Raw genomic sequence first — 7,523 nt, 5'->3', positions numbered from 1 at the left:
GGGGAGGGGAAAGGAAGGGTACTTAGGTGAGATGCTGGGAAGAGCTGGGGCTGAGGAGGAGTGGGATGGGGAAGGGGCTGGGGAAAGACCTGTGGTGGGGAGGGGAGTGGTTATTGTCTTGGGGCTGGGCCAGAAGGAGTGTGTGTGGGGAGAGGTTGGGATTTGGACTGTGGTAGAAGCTGCTGTGGAGACTGGAGGGCTGGGTGAAAAGATGAGGGGTTTGGGACAGGAGCACAGCCCGGGGATGGAGTTGGGGAGTTGGGCTGAGGGTTTGGGGGTGGATGAGAATTTTGGGGGAGTGGGGGCTGTGAAGTCAGCAGCAGGTTAAGTAGTGGGGAGATTTGGAGAGAGGAAGGTTAAGGATTTGGGAAAGGTATATACAGGGCATGAAAGCAGAGAGTGATTGTGTTATTAGGGAGCAAATCTTGGGATGGTGGCACAGGGAGAAGGGAAATGAGGGGCTGAGAAGGGAACAGAGTTGTGGGGATTGAATGAGGGACTGTGAGGATTACAGCAGGAACCTGTCCCAGGCAATGAGGTGAGGAATGACATGGGATGGGGAGGTCTGGGAGTGGGATGAGGAGCGGGATGAGGAGCTTGAGATGGAGTGGGAATGCAGGGTCAGCTTGTGAAGGGATTGGAAGAGGGTGAGCTGGGGAAAGGAGTCAGTAGCAGGATGTGGAGTGGGAGAAGATTGGTGGTGGAGGTGCAGGGACATGATGCAGTCATTGATGGGCAAGAAAATTTACAAGTGCCACTGTGGACTAACTTTGTTTGAAAGTCAATTCTGGTCAAAGCAAGTTCAGCTGTTACCCAGGAGGTCTTGTCTCCCCCTTCCTCCCCTGCTCAGGGAACGTGTCTCCACAGTTCTTTTTCTTTCTCACTAAACTTCATCCTCTGTGGACAAATCGATGTCAGCTCCCTGGTGGTTGTATCCCACTGTGCAGTCAGGAAAATCACTGGATAATGTCTCCAAGTTACCATGGATATAGTCTTCCTCTTCAAACCCCATTTTAGCTGTCACTCCTCGTGCAACTGCATCAGATTCCACTATAATTGATCCTGCTTGGAAGTCTTTGCAATGGGAAGCTGCTTTGTTTGGGAGAGTTTTAAAGATTTTTATCCTCTTCTCTTCCAGGTTTTTACTGCAGGTAACAAGTGATGGCTATGGGTTCAAACATCTTCCTCTGACTTCCTGTTCTCCAGGCCGGAGCAAGGAATGGCTACAGAAGCCAAGTACAGCATCCTGCGAGAAGTGGGACGAGGGACCTATGGAGTGGTTTATGAGGCCGTTGATAACCAAACCAAAAGGAAAGTAGCTGTCAAAAGGATGCTCTGCAACGTGCCTGAAAACGTGGAACTGGCTCTGCAGGAATTCTGGGCCCTGCAGAGCATCCAGAGGCAACACGAGAACGTGATCCAGCTGGAGGAGTGCATCCTGCAGCACGGCCAAACCTGCCAGCCCATCAGCCACCACTACAGCAAATCCAACAGCCACCTGCTGCTCGTGGAGACCTGCCTGAAGGGTCGGAGCTGCCTGGATCCGCGCTCCGCCTGCTTCCTGTGGTTCGTGACGGAGTTCTGTGACGGGGGGAACATGAACGAGTACCTGCTGTCACGCAGCCCCGACGCACGGCTCAACGGCAGCTTCATGCGGCAGCTCAGCAGCGCCGTGGCCTTCCTGCACCGCAACCACATCGTGCACAGGGACCTCAAGTTCGACAACATCCTCATCTCCCATCGCTCTGGCAGTCCCATCGTCAAGGTACAGGGATGATGCGTGTGGGTGAGGTGCTTAGGAAGTGTTGGAGTGGGTCTGGAGGAGGCTGTGGAGATGCTCCGAGGGCTGGAGCAGCTCTGCCATGGAGCCAGGCTGGGAGAGCTGAGGGAGTTCAGCCTGGAGTAGACAACTTAGAGCCCCTTCCAGTGACTCAAGTGGCTCCAAGAGAGCTGAAGTAGAACTTTGGACATGGGATATTGGGAAGGGATTCCTGGCTGTGAGGATGGTGAGGTACTGGCACAGGTTGCCCAGAGCAGCTGTGGCTGCTCCATGCCTGGGAGTGTTCCAGGCCAGGTTGGATGGGGCTTGGAGCCACCTGTGCTGGGGGGAGGTGTCCCTGCCCATGGCAGGGGTGGGATGGATGAGTTTAAGGTCCTTCCAACCCAAACCATTCTGCGACTTGATTCTGTGCTTACACATCATGCTTTGGAATGGACTTTGGTACTACTCTTGATAGCCTGATAGTCTACCAGAACATCTGGGAGAAGCTGGAAACCTTTTTTTCCCCAAGTGTTGGGAAGAAACAGAGCTCACACTGGTGTGTTTCCATAACATTCTTCATCCACTGCTTATCCTGTCAAGAGGAGCAGTTCAGGGCTGTCCAGCTCACTCTTGATAAAAAGAATATGATCAGCCAAAAATAAATCAATATTTCTTGTGCTCTTAATCTTTAAGAACATCCTCTGTCACACCAGGCAGAGCTTCCCATGTCACTGCCTCCAGCACATATGGATGCTCAGGGAATGTAGGAATGTCTCTGTGATCTGTGGCTCTTCCCTAAGTGGGGCAAACACTGTCCAGATATGCTTCTAGCACCAGGCTGAAAGTGCTTCATCTTTCCAAAAAGCTGGGAGCCATCTCATCCTGAACTTTGAATCCCAAGAGCTACAGGAGTTAGGACAGGAAACAACAGATGAATTCCAAGCAGGATTCCTTGGGTTGCTGTTTGTGAACACAGTGGTAAATCCATGCGTGCCAGTAACTAACTGATTGGACTTCCTTCGTGCATTGCAGGTGGCAGATTTTGGGCTCAGCAAGGTGTGTCAGGGGAAGGAGGATGTGAACCAGCACTGCTTCTCCTCTGCCTGTGGGTCCAACTTCTTCATGGCTCCGGAGGTCTGGGAAGGTCACTACTCTGCCAAGGCTGACATATTTGCCCTCGGGATCATCTTCTGGGCCATGGTGGAGAGGATCACTTTCCGAGATGGGGATCCTGAGAAGGAATTGCTTGGTGAGGAGCAGATCAGTGATGTTTTGGATCAGTAGGGATCCTCTTCAAGGTGTTTTCCCAGGCATAGCTGCCAGTGCTGTGGATGATCCATCCCTGGAAGTGTTCCAGGCCAGGCTGGATGGGGCTTGGAGCAACCTGGGCTAGTAGAAGATGTCTCTGCCCATGGCAGGGTGTGAAATGAGATGAGCTTTAAGGTCCCTTCCAACACAAACCATTCTGGGATTCCATTATGTGGTTTTTTCCTAGGAATTTGCAAGCCCCAAAGTTGGGAGTTTCTAGGGTTTTGAAGAGAACTGTAAAGAAACCTGTTTCCTCCATTGCTCCTAATTTGGTTCCTTCTCCAGGATTGCCAGGTCCGGAAGACATATCACCAAGACAGAGGGAATGCTTTTTATATGTACAAATCAGCATTTTATTTGGGATATCCTGCCTGATTTTTCAAAAATCCTCTGTGGGATTTAAATGTTAAGGGAAAGATCACTTCTGGCTTCTCTGCTGTCAGGCATTCCTTACCCTAAGGAATGCTCTTCAGAAATGGATTCAGCCCTTACTGTCACTAAGGAAGTGTAAGAAAAAGTATCTCAGAGCAGTTGATGATGTGTCTGAAATGGTTTTAATGCTCTGAAACCCAAATCCTCTCTGGATTTGGGCTTATGGATTCGCTGGTATCCTTGACTTGGTATAACCAAGGGATGGGATTACTTAGAGCACTGCAGGAATATTCCAAGGAAATGATGTTTAGATAAGTTCTGTTGACGTTTGACTGAGTTTTCCCGTTTAGAGACACATGATCTCGCAGGGATGACTAGTTCTATTGCCGGTTTCCTCCCTCTCCACCTCCTCCAAATCCGCCCCGCAGGCACCCTTGGAATACTTGGTCCTTAACAACTCCAGAGTAGTGGCAAACCCATCTGGAGATAAGAATTCCAGTCATCTACATTAGCATAATAATGACGACATTACCCAGGCTCTGAGCTCATCCCATATCTCTCTTTCTTGCGGATGTTTCAGTCCTTCAAGGAATTTCTAGGGAGGAGCTTGGAGAAGCTATTCCCGTCCCCTCTTAGTCTGGTGATTGGTTTCACCTTCCAGGCAGGCTCAGTTCGAATTCTACTGCTTATTTCTTTTGATATGCGGAGTGTTTCAGCTCCTGCCTAAAGAAAGTAGGAGCAAAATTTCCTTCCAAGAGCTTCCCAAGATAAGGAGTTTGCAAGGCAAACCTATTCGGTCCACAGGCAGCTCCCTCTGGAGCTTTCATTCTTTGCTGGGTGAACAAACCTGGCGTTTCCTGTCAGGTTTGGAAGTCAGTCACTCATTTAACCAGTGGAAATTATTTAGATTTCCGGGAGAAAATTTACCATTCCCTTCCCTTATCCCTCCAAGGAGATACTGCCTAATGGAAAATGGGAATTGTTTGACAAACTGAGCAAATCGCTTTGTGTTTAACTCTTTCCAGTCACTTCCACCAAGCACAGTTTCCCCTTCCTCTCCCAGAGTTTCCAAGTGGGTGAAACAGATCTTAATAAGGGATATTTGATGCCGAGAAAAGCTGGAAAAGAACTACTCACTGACTTGTACCTCTGAGTAGCAGGTGCTTGTTTATTCAGCACTGGGCACAAGGGGGATCGCTCCACCAAACCTGTGCAACCAGGGACAAAAACTTCATGGTTTTTATACAAAAATGCTCATACATATTAATTATTTCCAGGGATGGGTGGTCATTATTCTTACAATTAGATCTCAAAAATTCATTGTCACCATCCCCTCCCTCAGGGACACTTAATGGCCCTTTAGGGCATATTTCCCTGTGTTCACTCAGGTGGCATTTCCTGCCCCTTTAGGGCTTACTTCTCCTTATCGTATTGCCACTAATCTTTTCCATGTTGTCTATCCATATCCAGCCTCTCCTTTCCCTGTCTAACCTGAATCCTCATCCGTCTCCAGGAACTTATATCTGCCAAGGCAAGGAGCTCATTCCCCTGGGAGAAGCTTTGCTGGAGAATCCCAACATGAAGTTACAGATTCCTCTGAAGAACAAGTCCATGCCGGAGGATCTCTGCAAGCTCCTGCACCATATGCTGGCTTTTAACCCAAAGGAAAGACTGGATGCATTCCAACTGGAAATCCAAATCAGGAGGATCTCCTACGGCAAAAGGCATCAGTGCTCCAACCTGTAGAGCAGAAGGATGTTCAGGTGAGTCTCTGCCTGCTGCTCCCTGGTTAGGCTGAGCTCACAGGGGATTTTGTTAGTGCCTTCCAGGGCAAAGCTCTCCAAATCAAACATGTCCTGTCGGAGTTGGGAAAACTCAGGGACAGAAAGATGCAAACTAGAAGTAAAGGGATGCTTGGGATAAGGAATTTGGTTGAATTCTGTCTAACAAAGAAGCTTTTACCTCCTTAATGGGGTTTGTAACTAAAGAAAAGATGGAGGAAAAACTCCCTGTGTATTCTTAGGTGTCCATGTGGAATATGGGATTCAGGTGTGATTGCAGCTGTCAGGTTAAAGACAGATTGATTGACTGGCTTTAATTAAAGCCTGCCAGGGCTGGGCAAACCAGAAAGAGGATCTTCCTGTCTTGGACTGTTTAGTATATAAAGGCCTTGTGGGATCTCTTGGAAAAGGCTGGACTAGAACTCTGATGGTGTTGATGAGTCCTCCAGTGAGGAAAAAATCTGATCCTAATACTTGTGAGTTCTTGATGGCCTTTAGTGCCTGCCCTCATGGAGTTTGAATGTCCAAAATTCAGGATGGTCTGTCAAATTCCATGTCTTTCAGCAGAGCAGGGAAAACAGTTTCCACAATTTTCAACTCTTGACTTCTGCTTTTCTGGGCATCATATCCTAGAATTTACTGGAATATTTATAAATACTGGGTTTGTGTCTGATGCTGTCTCAGACTCTGAGCACCTGAGATTGTCCTCTGCCACACCAATGATTTCCTGATCAGTTTAATCCTCTTGATCTTGTGACAGATTTGTCCTTCAGCTTGAAATGTTCCTCTCCTCCATGGGTGTTTGCCTATTCAGAGTTGTTTCAAGGGAAAAACTGTAGCAGTTCTTCCTGCCCCAGCTTGCTTACTTGGTTGGTTCTTCCCTCTGCAAAAATTCCTGTGTGTACTCCAGATGAGTCTCTTCAGGTTGTAAAGCACCAGCATTTCCTGACTAGTCTGGAAGTACTGCTCCCCATGTCCCCCAGGATCACATCTCATCCCTTCCACGTCTCTCCCTCAGTCCTTGTAATTTCTTTGCATCCTAAAGCCCTTTTTGACTCCAGTTCCACTCTGGGTTGCTTGCAGCAGTTCCTTTTCCTCACAGGTCCATCACCTCCTGCTTTCTATTACACCTTCCTCCCCTGCCACTAAGAACACAAATGATCCTGAGTATTTCCTTATCCTTTTCCATAACCTGAATATTTCCTCAGCCTTTTCCATAACCCTAATGCCTCCAGCTCAGTGTCATCAGCTGCTAATTGTGCCAAGCCTGTTAGTGAAAACATTAATTAAACAAGTCCTTTGCCAGTGCCAATCTTGATAAAACTCTACTCCAGCCTCTTTGTTCCCAAATTATCCATTTTAATTTTCCCTTGGGACTGGTTAACTGCCTCACATCTTCGTGTTTGCTAATCCCAGGCGCCTCCTGTCTGTGGTTCTGCATCAAATGCTTTGCTGAAATCCCAAGGGAGAAGATCAATGTTTCTTTTCATCCAGAAAAATCGGGTTTCTTGCTGGAAACGTGGATGAGTCTGGTAGGACCAGCAGTTGCAGGGATTCCCACCTGGAATGGGAGGCCTGGCATATTGTAGCAGCTGCAGTACCACTAGCTGGCAGGCCAGCCCTGAAGTGCTTGGAGGAATTTGCAAGGAATAAGAGGGAAAAGGCTCTGGCAATACAGTGTCAGGCTTAGTGCTGTTCCCTTTCTCCGCGTGGAACTGCTGTGTGAGTGTGGACTGAAAGGAAAACCAACTCCCCTTCTAAACAGTTGTCTTAAACACCAGTTCAGAGATGTTTCCAGCCAGGAAACACTGGTTTCATATCCCTATCTTCCTAATCTAAAATCGGAAGTAGCAGGGATGCTGGAAATGGCTTTAAGCTGCCAGAGGGCAGGGTTAGATGGGATATTGGGATGGAATTCTTCCCTGTGAGGTGCTGAGGCACTGAGGTTGTCCAGAGAAACTGTGGCTGCTCTGGAAGTGTTCCAAGTTGGATGGGCCTTGGAGCAACCTTGTCTAGTGGAAAGGTGTCCCTGCCCATGGGAGAGGGTGGAACTGGATGAGCTTTGAGGTCCCTTCCCACTGAAACCAGTTTGGGATCCTATGGAGCTAAGGATGCTGCAGGCTGGGATGGCTCCAGACTGGGATTTTTTGTTTCTCAGCAGTCAATCCCTGTGGCATGAGCTCCAAGGGATTAAAGCAAAACACTCCAAGGAGACGAGACCTCAGAGCCCCTTCCAGTGCCTCAAGGGGCTCCAAGAGAGCTGCAGAGGGACTTGGGACAAGGGATGGAAGGACAGGACA

At 48.6% G+C, this 7,523-nt stretch overlaps 1 pseudogene; it reads left to right on the top strand.

The window, feature by feature from the left end:
* Positions 1-1,219: 1,219 nt before the first annotated feature.
* LOC103803170 lies at positions 1,220-5,188 on the top strand (annotated as a pseudogene).
* The last annotated feature ends 2,335 nt before the right edge of the window (positions 5,189-7,523 follow it).

This window comes from Acanthisitta chloris, unplaced genomic scaffold (genome assembly GCF_000695815.1).
Source record: "Acanthisitta chloris isolate BGI_N310 unplaced genomic scaffold, ASM69581v1 scaffold8775, whole genome shotgun sequence".
In the NCBI taxonomy this organism is placed as follows: domain Eukaryota; kingdom Metazoa; phylum Chordata; class Aves; order Passeriformes; family Acanthisittidae; genus Acanthisitta; species Acanthisitta chloris.
The sequence above is the reverse complement of the archived record's forward strand: the minus strand, read 5'-3'. Positions and strand labels throughout refer to the sequence as shown.